The 18193-nt window shown below is 40.3% G+C and overlaps 1 pseudogene; it reads right to left on the bottom strand.

Annotated features, from left to right (window-relative positions):
• LOC149218729 (uncharacterized) overlaps positions 1-17107 on the bottom strand; it is a 99779-nt pseudogene extending 82672 nt beyond the window's left edge.
• Positions 17108-18193: the final 1086 nt, after the last annotated feature.

Below are 18193 nucleotides of genomic sequence, written 5' to 3' on the forward strand. Positions count from 1 at the left end.
GCCTATGTTCAGAGTTTTCCCTGGACTAATCTCTATGATCTGACTCTGTGTATTGGTGATGGATTGAACTGGAAAAATGTCGTGAAATGTAGTTTGCAAAGATTGGATGGTGCATGTTTCCTGAAAGTTTTGGGCCAAAAGTACATCTGCAGCATGATATTGTTCACTTCTCAAATTTTCAGACATATCAGGTTGAGAAAGGAATAATTCTACCAAATCATTATTGTCTTGTTCCGGGAAATCATAGATTTGGTCAATGCTAAAAACAGATTGTACTTCTTCTTTATCATTGAATTTATCATCAAGCCACAAATTGTGTGTTACTGCTGGTGATTGTGCTGATGGATAAACAGTGAGTTGTTTTCATTCGGTCCCTCTTGAAATGATCATGTTGCCCGATCGACATCCTATAAATGCATCAGCAGTTGCTAACCATGGTCTACCAAGGATGATAGGGTGTCCTCCTAAATTGGATTTGGGTTGAAGGACTAAGAAATCCACTGGATACTCCCAAGAGTCCAGTGAGACAATGATGTCTTCCAAAATCCCTTCAGGAATGACTTTGGACCTATCAGCTAGTTCTAGAACAATCGTGGTATGTTGCAAATTTATGAGCTGGAGTGTTCTCATGGTTTCAAGAGTCATGACATTGATTGCGGCTCCAAGATCTATCAAAGTGTTTGGAATCCGTATGTTGTTAATGATGGTGGTCACTTTGGGGATGCCAGGATCAACATACTTCTCCATGGAGATGGTATTGGTCATAAGGCCTGCTAAATTTCCTAAAACATGAATGGTTTGAGGATCAATCCTTTTTCTAGCAGGCTTCTTGAGGCACATGTCTTTGATGGCTTTGGCATAGATAGGAATGTCTTCTATAGCTTGCAGCAATGGAATTTTTATGTAGAGATTTTTAAGTTCATCTAAGACATCAAATTGTGGTATAGACAGTGGTGGTTTTATTTGGACCAATCGGTCTGGAAAAGGTGGATGCAGTGGTTGCATCTGTTTATCTTTGGTATTATTGTTTGGTTTTGTTTGATTTGTCATTTCATTTTCCTTTTCCGAGTTTTCTTCTTGCTTATCTGTTATTGGAGAATCTTTGTGGAGCACCCTACCAGACCTCAAATTAATGTTTTGCAAAGGCAGTGTGGAATATGAGGTTCCTTCTTCCACATTATAGGCTGGCGTCTCTGCTCTATTATTCGGATTTGGGACAGTTTGAGCAGGAATTTGAGTGGGTCTCGGAGGTTGTGAGTTAGCTGAAAATTGCAGTTGTGGTGCATTTGTTGGTGGAGGAGCAGGCAGTGCTTGTTGAGGAGGTTGAGGCTGATAGACAACTTGCTGAGGATACTGCTGATATGGTTGAGAATGTGATGGATACGGCTGTTGGTATTGTTGATATGGTTGTGAGTAAGGTGGGTATGATCGAGGATATGTATGATAAGATTGGAAGTACTGTTGAGACGGTCTCCATTGGTGTTGTGTTTGGTTTTGGTGCTGCCATGGCATGGGTACATTCCATGAGTTTTGTGCATACATTTGATCATTCATAGGAAATTGCAGATTTTGATTTGGAAACATACCTTGGGGTGCTGGCCTTGGCTGCCACGGTCGCTTTCTGCCCATGTAATACACGTTTTCCATCTCTGTATTGGCTGCCATATTACAGTTCTGCAAAACTTTAACTTTAGGACAGTTAAACATATCATGATGTTCAGTACAGAAAGCACAAACTTGGATGTTCTCTAGAGGGCAATCTTTTAATGCATGTTTCTTCCGGCATTTTGGGCAGAAGATAGCCATGATATGATCTTCATCTTCTTGTTTCTTCTTGGCTTTTAAAGTGTCAATTTGGTTCCCTAGAGTTCTTAATAGATCTGTTTTAAACTCTTCTAAAAGATTCCCTATTTCGGCCCTTGTGACACTTGCAGAGGTAGATTTTGTGACCCTTGATGACAGGCTTCTCTTTCCCATTTTAGCTTTACTCCTTGAATACTTTTTGCACAACTCAACGATTTCTTCAAAGGGTAAGGCAGAAATGTCACCTTTTCCCATCAAGTTGAGATCATCCATGTATTCCTCTCGGATACCTTTCAAGAATATTGTGCGGACCAGATCAGGAGGCATAGTTCGGTGTTTAGATTTTTGTAAGTTGTAGACAAACCGTTCTAAATATTCCTCTAAGGTTTCATCCTCTTGCTGACTCATTCTAAAGATATCATCTTTAGAGTCTTTGGATCTGCAATAAGGCTGATATTTCCTAAGAAATATTCTCCTCATGCCATCCCAATCAACTATAGCATGCTCACCAAGCCCCATGAACCATTTTAAGGTTGATGCCTTTAATGTGGCTGGGAACAATCTAAGCCTATGGGCATCATCTGTATAGCCATAAGTTCGACATACAATGTCAAACTCGACCAAGAATGAGTCTGGATCCTCTGAAGCCATACCATAGAAATTTGGTAGCACGGATGGGGGTATGTTTTTCATTTTGATCTCCTCATCCTCCTGTGGTTCATGTATAGGGAACTTAAAAGTTGACTCCTCTTTATCTCCTTGGCGTGGTACTGATCCAGATCCTTCCTCAGCCATTCTAATTGGTCTCTCTGTTTCAGTGTCACTTGGTGGAAAAAGGAGAAAGGAAGATTGTTCGGTAACTGTACTACTTTCTCCTTGTGTAGAAGGTCTAGGAAAGTGCTTCTTCTGCGATTTATGTGTGAATAAAGTTTCCCTCTCAATAAGAGTAAGTTTTTGTCCTGAATAAAATTTTTCTTCCAATGTTTGGATAACTTCCTCAGCTGGTGTTGTATTCCCTAGAGAGTCTGCTCCTGATGATGATGGGTTAGTTTTTAGATGGTGGGGGGTTTTTACAAATCTCCCTTGACTGTCTCTAAATCTAGGCATAAATGAACATGATTTCTAACTGTGTTTTTGTTTATTTTTGTGTGTTGATTTTTTTTTTCTTTTTGTTTGAATCCTTTAAGTACGCCTCCCCGGCAACGGCGCCAAAATGTAGTGTTCTAGCTAGGGTACTAGACTAGACTATATTTATTATCGACCAGGATGCGTAAGCTTAGAGGCATGTGTCTAAAGTATATAGACATAAAGGATTGTTGGCTAAGTGGTTATGATGTAGGTCACAGTACTTCCTTACAGAAGATTGGGGTATGTTACCTATCATGCAAACACTCAGGTCACTCTGCTAACATACCTGATTACAATACTATCACTAAATGCTTTTACCAAATTAAATACTGAACCTAAACACTGTGTATCACTGCAAACCAAGTTTTCGATCTCCTTACAGAGACATCACACATAAAACCCTTGTTCTGCAAACACCCAGCATTCACTAATATTTACACAAGGTAAAAATATACAGAGATCATAAATGGATTTTGAAATAAAAATAAAGTTCATGACATTGCTTTTAAAAGACACACAGGGATCGAATCCCTTACAGGACGCGCTTCAAGATCTCAGCGATGATTGTTCAAGCATTACCATAAACGCAAACCATATACATTCAATTGAAATCAAGAGCTATTGAAATCGGAAACCAATCGTAACTACTATGCAAACCATATAATACCCTAAGTGCAAATAAAATGAAAAGAACAGTATACCGGTTTAACGCAGGGCCCGTCCGCGTTCCAGAGGTATACTGGACTATATTCAACCGACTAGCAAATCAATGCACAAGACACGAGTCGTAACTGTAACTGGATTCTTAGTATTTAGTTCAAAAACTTTGTTTCAGAATGATACAACGATTAACCATCATTCATTACATTGAACTGTATTTACATATGTCTATTACAACCATGTCATTTCGAAAATGAATGTACATTCGGAATATGGCTGTTGCCGCTTTTACTACATCGAGATTTTCAAAATGTTTCTATCCTAACTGATTTCGAAAAGAACAAAAGCTAAATCAAATTAGAATGCGCTGTTGTTGCTGTCTTTGTCGCCAGTATGCCATGCTTTGACCTGTGTTGACCGCGCATGTAGGAGGGTCGATTCTGCTGTAGGATAGGTGTTTGTCCATGCCTGGACATTCTACTTTTCATCCATGCCTTTCGCTCCAGCCTAGCTGTTGTGCCACATGTCAAACAATGAGTTAATTACAGGATGTTGGAACTTCCTGTAACCATTTCACCAAAAACTTCTAATTCTTTAACATAAACTTCCTAAATCAATTTCAATGCATTTAGTAACTATAGGACTATTAACTAATCAATTTTCAAGGATTCTAAGAGATATATGATGAAAATGAATGGGCAAATGATATGTTTTAGGAGGAAAAAGGGGGTCATGGGATGATACCAACAGTGGGCTTGTTGGAAAGGTCTGGATGTCTACTCTTCAGCCCAAGTGGAATTTCTCAATTTGGTGGCCATTTGCCCCTCCAAAAATGCAATCTCCCAAGACTGCTTCTTGTGTGTCCAAAAAGTGGCAGAAGGTCATTTTTTGCTTGTTTTTTGACCTTTTGAGGGCCCAAACCTCAATGAAATGTCTTGGCAGTGGCTGAGCAAGTGTAATTTGTCATGACAAATCCAAAAATGCTGAGTTTTTGTGAAATGGACCTCCCCAACTTCAGGGTAGCGCGCGGCGCGCTACGCGTTGAGGGCAAAAACCTGTTTTTAGCAAAAAAAATTCAAAATTGAACAAAATTGCTCCAAATTTTCTGAATTTTGAGTTGGGGGTGTATCATTGAGCACCATGCTCCTTCAAGGAGGCTTCAGCCAAAATCTGAAGTGGATCGGGCCTTTTCCTCCATTTTAGTGCCTTGGCCAAGCATCCTTTGAGTACCTTCATTTTCGCTTTGCACACATGCATGCGGGCCCAATAATAATTCTTCATGTAGCGGAGCATATCTTTGTCCCTGTTTGCCTTGGCTAGCAACTTCTCTAAATGAGTGTTCACCCGAATGAGCATAGACCCTTGCTCAATAGGTGTCAAATCACTTGGTCTCTTGCGAGCCAAGTTCCGGTCTTCTCGGATCCTCCGCAACTCATCAAAAGTGTGTTCATCCTCTAACTGTTTGTTGCGCTGCTCTAAGTATGTGATTGTCCAATTTGCCATTTCCAACTTCTGCTGCAACAAGTGATTTTCAGCCTTTTGTTGCTGAATGATCTCCTTTAGCTCTAAGCTAGGAGAGCTGATATCAAGGTCAATAATATTTATGTCTAGATCACCTGATGGCCCCTCATCAATCATGGGTTGCTTGCCTCTCTCCTGTACCTATGCTGTTGTCGAAAGCGAGGCCCCTTCCACCTGATGTGGAGATAACACTCGCTGTGTTGATGAAGAAGGCGAGACCCCTTCCACCTGGTGTGGAGATAATACTCGTCGTGCAGATGCAAATAAGGCCCTGTGGCCCCTCTGATATGTAACATATGCTGGAGTGCTGACATGCTCGGGCTCTGGAATATGAAAATGATGTGAAGGCCCTCCCTCATCATGGACAATCTCAAGGGGTGGCTGTGGCACCATGAAGAAGTCGTGAGAAATGAAATCCTCCCAAGCAATACCCTGTTGTGCCAACTGATGCATCACTATGATCTCGATTAGTGCATAATGATATATACTTTTGTGTTGCTGTGCGGGGTTCTTCCTTTGCACTACGGGCACCATCCTCTCTATATTTCGGCACATGAAAAATGGAATGTTCATAATTTGTACCCGGGTGAAATGCATCAACAAACGGAAATGGTACGAATATAAATGTGAAAATCTGCCCTCACATGTGAAATAGCGCATAATGAGCCCCATCAAGGGTGCATACTCATCCCTTAGGAATCTGAAGGGAAAAACAGCAGTTAGGTGTCTCATACATCCGGGTTTGATGTATGGTTGATAATGAAATCTGTCTAGCTGCTTGCACTTGTTCCACTCCTCCCCAACATTTGGTATCCCGGTGGCTTGAGCAACAATTTCAGGTGATAGGGTGAAATCCACTCTTGCAAGGTTCACATGACCATTGTGAAAATGTAGGACAAACAAGCGGACTAGTTCTCTGTGATGTTGAATTTGTGAGATCCGCTCACAATATCCAAAGCATGATTGATACTGAAAACATGCATTGCAAGTGGACAAGCTTGCAAATGAGCCAGAGAAGTGGGCTCCTCCCTGACATGCCGACCACCCTTACCACCCTTGTGATGCCTCCTTGGCACTTCTACCTCTGGAGTTGAATCACTGTCATAACTCTGCTGATAATCTGATTCGGTTTCTGACATGGTTTTGAAGGCAAGATGACTGAAATGTATTGCTGACTTTGCACCCAATTAACTGTTGTTTGACTTTTTCAAATGTTGTCACCAAGGGGACATAAATACAAGGGAATTGTTAGGGATAGGGGAACATGAGGGAATTAGGGACAATAAACATAAATATGGAATTTAGGGAAGGCAACATGGGAAATCACAAAATTGTGGAATTTTAAGGTGAAGTAGGGCTTGGGAATTTAGTAGGTTTTAGGGATTTTAGAGAGGAAAATTATGAAATTTTATTGGAAAATTTGAAGGAGAATGTTGATGAAAATGACGGAAAAGAGGGATCACAAATGGGCAACCTTGGACAGCAAAAAAAAATTTGAAACCCTAGCACCATTAAGTCTTTAAATATTCCACAGCAATGTAGGGTTTTGACTCCTCATTTTCATGGCATTTAAACATATTAATTTCTCATTCATCTTGCAAAACCAAATCTAGCCATGGAGGAGAGGCCTACCTGAAATTTGCTCGAGAGAAAAGAGGATTTGGTAGCTTGCTGGTAGTTTGTTGGGCGAAAAACCCAACGCGTAGCGCGCCTTGCCCAACGCGTAGCGCCCCTCTGACGCATAGTGCACGAGCAATTTCGTTCTGAGAAAGGTAGCCTGATGCGTAGCGCGCCCCTGACGCGTAGCACGCCCTCCTTGATGCGTAGCGCGCCTCTGAAACTGCCCAATTTGCTCAATGACTCTTGAAATCGCCTTTGCAAGCATTCACTTAGCTTGTGAGAGGAAAATGAGTTTCTAATGAAGAGTGCTGTGCTTTTATAGGCTTCCTTTAGATTTTTATTTGCCCAAAACCCACTTTATAATGTTTGAGTGTTGACACTTTTTTTGAATTAATTGGCTCTGACTTCTGGTTTCCTTTCTTCAAAAAAATTGGTTGAAATGATGATTTCTTCTGAAAATTTTTGTAGGGATAGCTTCTAAGATGCTTTGGAAAAAGAGACCAAGGCTGCGCTTCAACATTTGGAGAATTTGAAATTTTGACAGTTTTTAAAAAAACAAGATAATGACCTTTGTTTTTTCAAAAACAGAGTTTTGAAAACAAGGTGAAAATGTAGCTGTACAATAGTGAGAATTATTGAAATGATGTTTTATGAAGGACATCCCTCTGGCCTACTGGTCATTTATGACCTCTCAAGACAAAAATTGACTCAACCCTAGACCTAAGACCTCGAAATTTAAAACAAGATGAATGACCCTTTGAATATTTTATTTACTTGAACAAACCTGAACCAGCAATGCCAAACAGGAGGGGAATAAAAAACACAAACTCCCTCCACCAGGGTTATGGCATGCCTAACGGAATGAAACATGATCACACTGATGGGACACCTAATCATGAAATGAAAAGAGCTTTGATCTCTGGTGGAGGGCTACTGGACCGACTCTAACACTTACAATTCTCCCAACATCTGCTGCATGTTTAAGAATGCCTGCTAAAACTATTCTTCACTCATCTTAGTCTTAGTGTTTTCACCTGCATCAGGTCCTGACATGCTCGATTTCTGAACAACTCGTCGCTTTCCAATCTCTCGATCGATCTGCTCAAGGATTCCTTCTCCTCGTTGCGACTTAGACTTCGTTAACATTCAATGGAAAACTCTACAAACGAAACTTGCTCTGATACCAAATTATATGATTTGAAAGACCATATACTAGAAACTGATGTAGAATTGATTAGCCATTAGTGATTTGAATGATAACTGAAAGCACGGAAATCAAGGAAAACTACTGGAACAAAACACTTTACGACAGATGATAAATCATAATGAAGATGCAAAATAGAAGTGCAAATAGTGAAAACACAGATATACCAAACAACAAGATTGATTACGGAGTTTGTCCCTGATGGACTACGTCTCTGGGTCCGCTTTCAACATGGGTAACTGTTTTATTAGGAATGAGAAGGAAGAAGTCGATTACACAAAGAATTAGATAGACTAACTTGCACACAGGAAATTCTAACCTTTTTCATTATATAGCTCTTTGAACCAACTTTCCAACACCGCTTACGGTTTCCAAATCCGACTTCGGATGCTCCCAAAACACTGAAAACAAAATCGCCTATGTCCTCTAGAACCTGCGCATGAAAACTCAAAATCCACTCTCCTTTTCGTCAATGAGCAAATCTGCCTTTTATAGGCCTATAAGTACATTAAAACTTCTTTGACTCAAATTGGGGTGAATAAGCTGAATTGAAGATTAAGTTGGTTGATTTTAGCCACCTCAGGGGACACCTTAGGGTTTATTAAGGTCCTCGAATTAATTGAAAACCAATTTAATTCATAAAAACCCAAATATAAACACTGGTTACCCCGAATGTCGTTAGCGGTTAGCTAATTGGGGGGAGGAGTGTGCAGCTCACGTGAGCTCTGGACAAAACTGCGGTTATCGCACCGGCAGTCCCGCTCTGCAGTTTCAAAAATGGTTAATAGTATCCCTATTCACATGTCGAAGTTCCGATGGTTTTGTAACCCGACGGTTAGGAACCCCTAATAGCTACACCTCTATCTGTTCACATGCTATCTGTTGCGGCTTTCTTCGATACGGTTAAGGTCCGCGGTTCTCAAGCCCCGACGGCTTACCTCCTATCTGTTCATATGGCACGGTTCCAACGCGGTCTTATACTCCACGATTAGGGACCTGTCATAAGGTTTTTATTATGTTTTGTATTGTTTAAACATTGAAATGGCTAAGAGCTTGATTGAGGTTAGGGTTTTAGCTTTAGATGTAGGAGGTAATGGAATTTTAATAGGATTTTTACACGGTGTTAGCTTAGGGTTAGGTGTTTAGAATTTGAATAGGATTTTCTATGTATTTTGCATAAGGCATTAGGGTTTAGGTATTTGTAGAAAATGGTTAGGATTTAGGCATAGGTTTTGATCTTAGGAATAGGTTTAGGATTAAGTCATTAGGACTGAGATGTTGAATTTAGGGTTTTCGGTCTAGAATTAAAAACCCTTTTTACATCTTTCGTCACAATGTGACATAAACCCATATGCGACGATAAACCCATGCACATCATCGACTCCGGCTATCTTTGCAACGACAACCCGAACGATGAACCTCTGCCACGACGACAACCATGTTGACACATCAAACCTCTGTGATGGATGACACAACCCTTGTCGACACCAATCCTGCAAAGTTGAACGACAAAACACATGTCGTCGACCAATCCTGGCAGAACTGTTGATGAACATAAGTCGACATCCAGGTACAACACCACATCAACTGAACGCCATGAAAAACTATAAACATTACTTGAACAACTTGATCATAACCAACACTGTCGATCTGTTGAAGATAAACTGAAGCGACGATGACACTGAACGACACCCATGAACACTGATGATGACACTTTAAACACTTGTGCAATTGGATCGATGGATCCTCCTGGATCAATAAGGGACCAAGATGTGTCGGCGTTCACAAACATTTTTCATACCCTTTGAACACAGTTGGGTATCAAGGATTCTGAGCTACATTTGGTACTCAAATACCATGGCTGCCTACATAGGTACATCCAGGAAGAGATGGAGTTCCTGAACATCTCCTTGCTCGACACGACGTACCGATAAGCTATCAAAGTTGATCTAAAGTTTAAATAGAAGAAGTGAGACTTTGGATCTACGAATCGAAAGACCAAAGGACAAAGCCAAGGCGGGGTGACCCAAGACAACCCGTTAAAGCCGTAAGAAAAGAACAACACCACGAAGTTCAAGAAGGACACAGGAAAGTGGTGTGAGTTCCATAAGAACCCCACTCACAACACAAGTGAGTGTTGGACCAAGCAGTCACTGGTGGCCGAGTTGAAGGCTTTAGAATCAGATGCTTGTTCTGACCCTGAGTCAGAACCCGAAAAGGGGAATGACAAAGGGAAGCAGGTCATTGACGCGTAGCCCAACGCCACTATTGCCACCACCAAGATCCAGAAGAATGAGCCTGAATATCCAAAGGATGGGTATCATCTTTTCCACTCACAAATGTGGGTGAAGTGTTCACCGCTGCAATTCATTGTTGACTGTGGGAGCCAAAAGAACCTCATTTCAGCAGAGGTTGTGAAGCGGTTGGGTCTACCGACTACACCTCACCCACAGCCATACAGTATTAGGTGGGTTCACCAAGGACGAGATCTCTGAGTTCGCCAGTAGTGCCGCCTTCCCTACAGCATCAAGCCCTTCACAGACAAGGTATTGTGTGATGTTGCACCTCTAGATGTTTGTGATGTATTATTAGGCCAACCATACTTATAGAGATGACATGCTGTGTATGAGTCAAGGCCTCGCATTGTTATTATTACTTTGGGTAATTCATGATACAGGATACCAGAGGTAGCCCCACCTACTGCCACCTCTTTGATCCCTGCTAAGAAATGCAGCAAGATTGTCTCCCAAACTAGAAAATTCATTTTCTGTCTCGTTAGCTCCGAAAATAAGGAGAATATCGTCACCACATCCATGATCCCCACGAAGGGTTCCTCCACGCAACAGCAGCAACAGAGGGATACGGTCATGAAATAACATAGGAACAACTTCTCCTCACCCACAGGGGTACCACACAAGTTTCAGGTGGGCGACAAAGTCTGGTTGCATCTGCAGAAAGAACGCCTTACAAGAACCCATCAAAAGCTCAAACCACACCAACACGGTCCTTACACCATTACCAAGGCTGTGGGTGTTAGCGCTCAAATCTGCCTCAGGCTGAGGAAGGCAAAACTCAAGGCCACATTAAACCAAGCTCAACCTCATAGCTAGCCCTACGAGGATAGGAGAGGGCTCTCCCCAGTTGATCTCGAGAAAATGAGCAATAGGATACGAGATGACTTCAAACTCGAAACTGATTTTAGGCTAGTAAATTGATAGAAAGGTGTTTTTTGATAAATGATTGGGTTTTTTGGGCTGTGTGGGGCAAAGACAGCAAGAGCAGAGATTTAATCAAAGACACAGATTACTCCTTAAGGCAAGGTAGGCAAGATCTTAAGCATCCAAACTGAAATGATATGAAATGGAAGGACTGTTAAGAAAGCAGAAAGGGGCATTAATGTATGAATCCCTTTCAGACAGAGGAAGAAACACAAAACATGAATGCTTCTCCAGGGCAAAGCAGTAAGCTGAATTTTACCCTTTTCACTCAGAAACATTCAAATTGAAAACGATTTATGAATGAAATGAAAAGCATTACAAGATACATATGAAACAGAGAAAAACATATGCCAAATTTCAAGCCACATGAATCTTATAAATCAGAGCTGTACTCTTCAATTAATCTCTATCAAACAACTGTACAATAAAGCTCTCTGTTCTCCTCCACGCACCACTCAGAACTCTCTACCCTTTTACAAATGATTTTCAATACATTAAATAAAACTCAGCTAGGAGAAAACAGATCGACCCAAAACAAGGGCGTTGTTTCAACTGAAATGATGAAAATAGGAAAGGTCTACTCTAAAAAGGAGCAGCGTTACATTTGTTTGTTGATGGCCAATTAAAGACATAATCTGGAGCGTAGACCATCTGAAATGCAACTGAGGTCAAAAATAGGCAAATCGACCCTATTTCGCTGCTTATGGTTGGTATTCTGCGTTTAATTTGTGTTTGACTGTCTATTCAATTCCATTACCGTTATACCACCCTCCCAAAATGTCACGACATGTGTCTCTGCTGAAGGCACGTTTCCATGCTGCCACATAGATACCCATTGTTCCAGATCACAACCCTGAAGACGAACATTCACCTTCCAAGTTTCATCCTTTGCAAATGCATTACTTTAAAGTTTCCCCAATCTATAGTTAACACCTCAAGACTCCTAAGAGTACGTAATGCTTCATGGATAGGAACATCCAAAAGAGAACTTGGAAAATGTAGTTCTACAGCCTTTATATACCTACGACACCGTTTAGCCACTTGCTCTGCAGTAATTCGACAATTCACAAAATTTAAACATCTCCAGAAGTCTTCATGAACACTAGCAGCATGCCAATGTCTACATAGACCGGCTTTAAAATGCAGCCCAAATCATCATAGTTAAGCATTTCCACATTATCCATATCATCGTCAACATTCTCAATATCCTTTCAGTTTGCAGGCAAATGCAGTAAATTGGCACGAATCTGGGTGAATAAGAGAAATTTCTTTGGCTCTGAGACTGTATGGGTAGCGCGCCTACCCAACGTGTAGCGCGCAGCAAGTGCGTAGCGCACTTGATATTTAACACGGGTTGTGGGCGTTATATGCATAGCGCCCCTTATATGGGTAGCATGCCTCCTCTGTGTCGTTTACCTTTTTGAAACGCTGGCGTTACTGCGCTGGATTTATAAAACAAGTTCTGTTCCCACATAGAATCGACCTCATGCTTAAATCTTTTTATTTCAGTTGTATCTGAAACAATTTGTCTTTCCTTACAAATTGGTAGCAACTGCACACAATTACCACTCAATATTGTCTTGTTGCTATCTATGACCTTAGAATGTTGATGTCTTGTGGTAACCTCCTCTTCATTTTCAGAATCAGCCACATTTCTGTTTCTTTAGTTGAAGATGATGAAGGGCACAAGGTCGTTTCGAAGGTAAATGCACTATAGTCTCCAGCTACAATCGCTTCAACTACTTTATCTTCACTCAATCTAGCGATTTCCTTAATGTAACTGAATCCATTAGAGTCAAGTCCTAAGTTCTCTTTCGTGCCCTCTACTGGAACTATCAAAACTTCATGTTTTCTTGATACACCTGCCTGTGTACTTGAAAACCTTTTGGAAATTTGAATAATAGTAGCCCCAACAACATCCAGCAGAAGCTGCAATTTCTCCTTGTAATCGTACAAATGAAAAACAACAAATGTGGTTCCACATAAGCATTCTTCTCGATGTTTTGGATCTGCAATCTTGAATTGTACAGAAAATCACCCACATTTTATTTGCCATGGAAGGAGGAAAGCTCAAGCAGTTCGGAATCTCTGAAGGTAAAGATGTTTGCCCCACCATGGCTTGAATAGCTTCCATCACATCATTTGTTATAGGAGAAGAATCTTCAACAATAAGATGTGTACACTCTGACATCCATTTCTCTGTTGCGTAGGCTCCCATTGATGACACAATGGTACATAAACCATGTTTCCAATTCAATTTTTCTAGAGCTGGTATACAGAATAAGAATGGAACGAAGTTCAACCTGAAAGTTGAATTATTTGTTCCAAACGTTATCAAGTCCCCGTTACTTAGGATTGTCTCCTTATTTTCTAAAGAAAACACAGGCTTTGAGCAAATTTCCTTGTTGACAAATGTGCCAAACTTTGAAAGATCCTTCAGGTGAATTTTTGGTGAAGGGATGCTTGAAAAGCACTACAAGGCCTTCTAAGAAGAGGCTGCCTCAACTATGATATCCGCATGCACAATTGAGATAGTTTTATCAGTTTGAATTGCCACTGCACAATCTTTCCAACCAACTTTGTATGTTCCTTGAGATATCAAATAGTAATTAAAATAGCAGACCCATCAAACACTGTAATGGCCAAAATCAGCGTAGATAGATTTTTCTAAATAATGCCCCACACAGGCAGAGTTTGCTAGCTTTCATTTTCACATACCATTTCAATATATTTTAAGGTAATTGCTCTACAAAATCAATGTCAAAATCTTATATATGTGAATTATAATTTGAATCCAGCATGAATTGTGACTACTCCGCCTGAAAGGTCTCATATTCAACTTTCTCAAAGCCTGCTTCCTTAATCATTTCAACGAACTTTTCCCGAGATGGAAAATTGCGTACGCTCTCCACTAAATATTGGTAAGACACACGATCCCCAGCAACAATTTATCCAATAGATGGAATAACTGAAAATGAGTAAAACTCATATAATTCTTGGAAACTAGGGATGTTGACATGGCTCAACTGAAGAAACAGAAATCTTCCACCCCGCCTTAAGACTCTGTATGTTGCGCTCAGATCTTTTTCTATATGTGTTTTCGAATCATGTTTAAAAGACCAATAGTACCCTAGAAAAGATGATGTTTCACAATGCTACGCCAGGGGCTTCTAATACCTTCAAAGTGCAAGATTTTCAAACAAATGTTTCCCTCTAAAAGTGAAGTTTCATTCTATGGAAATCCTTTAGATATTCCAAGTTTATTTATCTCCAGAGGTATCTGCTCTTCAGGTTTTCTCCAAGCAACATACAGTAGCTATGTCATCCTCCGTTGAATAAGCCACATGGTACATTCTCTGACTTCATATAAAGGAAACACTATATTCTAATTGGTGGAGTTCTTCTTAGTTCTGTCCTTCCAACATTTGACATGGCTGCAGCATTACCCTGTAGATCTCCAACTTCAGCAGAATCAAGAATATGCCATCTTATTTATGGAACTTTCAATACTTATGATAAGTCCTCCTGTTTACATAGATTGATGGGGCTATTGAACCTAGAAAGATGACCAGGGCCTGTATTTCGAAGTACTCCATGATGGAAGGCTTTAAAATGCAAATTTATTACAAAAACAAATTTGTCGATTTCTTTTCCAAAACAGAGTTTTGGAGAAGGATCATTTTCGAGCATTACTGATGATAAACTCTTGAAGTAAGAGACTTATTCAACCTCCCTCTAGTCTGCAAGCGTTATTTCATATTTTTGGAGACAAAACCCTGGACTCAAGAAGTAAAATGACTCTTTTTTGGACCACATTAACATCAGTGACTTCGCATAACAAGGAATGAACTTTGCAGAATTTGACTGTAGCGGGCTGACAAGACGGAGTCTAACATTGGCTCCAATGGGGATGGCAGCTGCCGCGTTTTGGAGGTGCCAAGAACCGCAGAGCTTTTGGAGAGCAGACAGTTCCTCTATCCATTGGGCAATGGAGTCATTATTGCGAAGAAACGACACGATTAATTTATTCACTGGAAACTGGCTGAAATGATTGAAAAACTGACTCGGAAAACTTCTAACTAAACTGTAATAAAACTGGAACAAAATGCTGCCTTTTGGCTGCTTATTTATTTAAAAAATTTACCCTACTTTGCTGAAAAAATAATAGATCAGGTAATACTGAAATTCCAGATCAACCATTCAAGTAAATCTTAGAAGAATGCTGCTTGAGAGTGTTTCAACCAGATCACAGATGCAATTGCTGGCAGCCCTACATGCACATAATGAGTCTGATCACGTAAAAGACAGTTTGATTTGTCAGTCAAACTGAAAAACATTTCCATGTACATCGCAATAGGATCGCGAAAGCCAGACTCCGTTTGCTGCCCCAACTCTGCAATACATACTTCCAGCTGCACACTGCCAATGCAAACATCTGTAGGAAACTCTATTATTTTTTGTTTCGAAGGAGGAAGAGTTTCCAAGAACTTTTTAGGGTCTCGGAAATCATATGACTGGATCTGCTCATTCAAATACTGAATCTCCTTCTCAATTCTTTCAACAACTAACTCACAGACACCAGTTTTAGCTTCAAGAGGAAGTTTTGCAGATTTCAAACATTGAAGCAAGGCATTGAAAAAAACTTCATTAATTTCAAAATCTGCTAACTGATTTCTTACTTCTTTTACAGCTTCACACAGTGCAGGGTTTGCCACATACCCTACCATTGCATGAATGGATCAGCGAGCACTGGAATGTCTGGATCGAGTTGGAGTCGCCAGGTGAATGTTTTAGCCTTCATATGTGTCTGACTTTTGTCCACCATCAGCATCAGATCTGCAACTTGATTTCATGTACTAGGGCAAGACAACCTTCAAGTCGAATGTCACATCAATAGCAAACCATCTTTCCCCAGTATGGTCGCCACTATGTTAGCGCTCAAATCTGCCTCAGGCTGAGGAAGGAAAAACTCAAGGCCACATCAAACCAAGCTCAGCCTCGTAGCTATCCCTTCGAGGACAGGAGAGGGCTCTCTCCAGTTGATCTCGAGAAAATGAGTAATAGGATACGAGATGACTTCAAACTCGAAACTGATTTTAGGCTAGTAAATTGATAGAAAGGGGTTTTTTGATAAATGATTGGGTTTTCTGGGCTGTGTGGGGCAAAGACAACAAGAGCAGAGATTTAATCAAAGACACAGATTACTCCATAAGGCAAGGTAGGCAAGAGCTTAAGCATCCAAACTGAAATTATATGAAATGGAAGGACTGTTAAGAAAGCTGAAAGGGGCATTAATGTATGAATCCCTTTCAGACAGAGGAAGAAACACAAAACATGAATGCTTCTCCAGGGCAAAGAAGTAAGCTGAATTTTACCCTTTTCACTCAGAAACATTCAAATTGAAAACGATTTATGAATGAAATGAAAAACATTACAAGATACATATGAAACAGAGAAAAACATATGCCAAATTTCAAGCCACGGGAATCTTATAAATCAGAGTTGTACTCTTCAATTAATCTCTGTCAAACAACTGTACAATAAAGCTCTATGTTCTCCTCCACGCACCTCTCAGAACTATCTCCCCTTTTACAAATGATTTTCAATACATTAAATAAAACTCAGCTAGGAGAAAACAGATCGACCCAAAACAAGGGTGCTATTTTAACTGAAATGATGAAAATAGGAAAGGTCTGCTCTAAAAAGGAGCAACATTACATTTGTTTGTTGATGGCCAATTAAAAGACGAAATCTAGAGCGTAGACCATCTGAAATGCAAATGAGGTCAAAAATAGGCAAATCGACCCTATTTCTCTGCTTATGGTTGGTATTCTGTGTTTAATTTGGGTTTGATTGTCTATTCACTTCCGTTACCGTTATACCACCCTCCCAAAATGTCACGACATGTGTCTCTGCTGAAGGCACGTTTCCATGCTGCCACGTAGATACCCATTATTCCAGATAACAACCCTGAAGACGTACATTCACCTTCCAAGTTTCATCTTGTTGAGATTGCAACAAGATGATGGAGCTTAGTGAAAAGAGTCGCCTTCACTAAGTGGGCCCGCAAGCAAATGATGGTGCAAGTTCTATTTTTGATCCCAGCAGGGATGATCACAGTATGAGTGATCACAGTGTGGGTGACCACAGTGTTGGTGATCACATTATGAGTGATCAAAGTCTTTTTTAGACTGGCTGTCAAAAATAGAAAAGTCAGATATTATTGTCTCATAATAATATTTGGACTATAAACTTGATCTTATTCTCTTGGAGCACTTCAGTTTGAGCTACAGATGTGGCCCATGCAACTGTCAGAAGGAAGTACGCTTTTCTTATGAGTCAGTTTAGTTGTTGCATGCATGACTTCAGTTAGAACTCAATCAGTTGAGTTTGGTGGAGTTGATTGTGGAGTTGATGGAGTTATGTTCAGTTTGACTTGGTTAAACTAGTTGTAGTTAGTCTAACTGCAAATAGAATAATGATGAGTTGTTAAACTAATTATTAACTCATAATAAAACTATAGAATACATCAGTTAACTCAGTTGCATGTCAGTGCATGTTCAGTTCAGCAGGGACAGGTGTTAGAGAATCAGATTGCTATCAGTTGTGACTATAGTTGTGCATCAGATCTTGCACAATCAAGGGATTGAGTATGCTAATGAGTTTGCTCATGTATTTGCCCAGTATTATAGCCTCTGCTCACGTCTTACACAGGGTGAGTGATTCTTTGGAGGTGAAATACGAGTTTGGTAAACCATTCTCATTTAATTCTTGAGCAGGTATTGAGCAGTGGAGGTAGGCAAGAAGTGGAATAGATTTGGAGATCAGATCTTAGCTATATTGTGTGTAACAGGTGGAGCTGGTACTGGATTGCTTGTGATAAGCATTGTAATTTGTAATGTTACATGGTTTCAATCATTAATATACAGATAGTGTGGGGTTTTTAGCAAGATGCTTTCCTCGGGTTACATACTGTGTTAATGTGTGAATGCTCTTGATGTTTTATTGTTATTGATGTTGCTATATTGATGATCAACAT

Source organism: Pinus tabuliformis, chromosome Q (assembly GCF_031772625.1).
Source record: "Pinus tabuliformis cultivar Carrire ecotype Pingquan chromosome Q, CPIR1, whole genome shotgun sequence".
NCBI lineage: Eukaryota > Viridiplantae > Streptophyta > Pinopsida > Pinales > Pinaceae > Pinus > Pinus tabuliformis.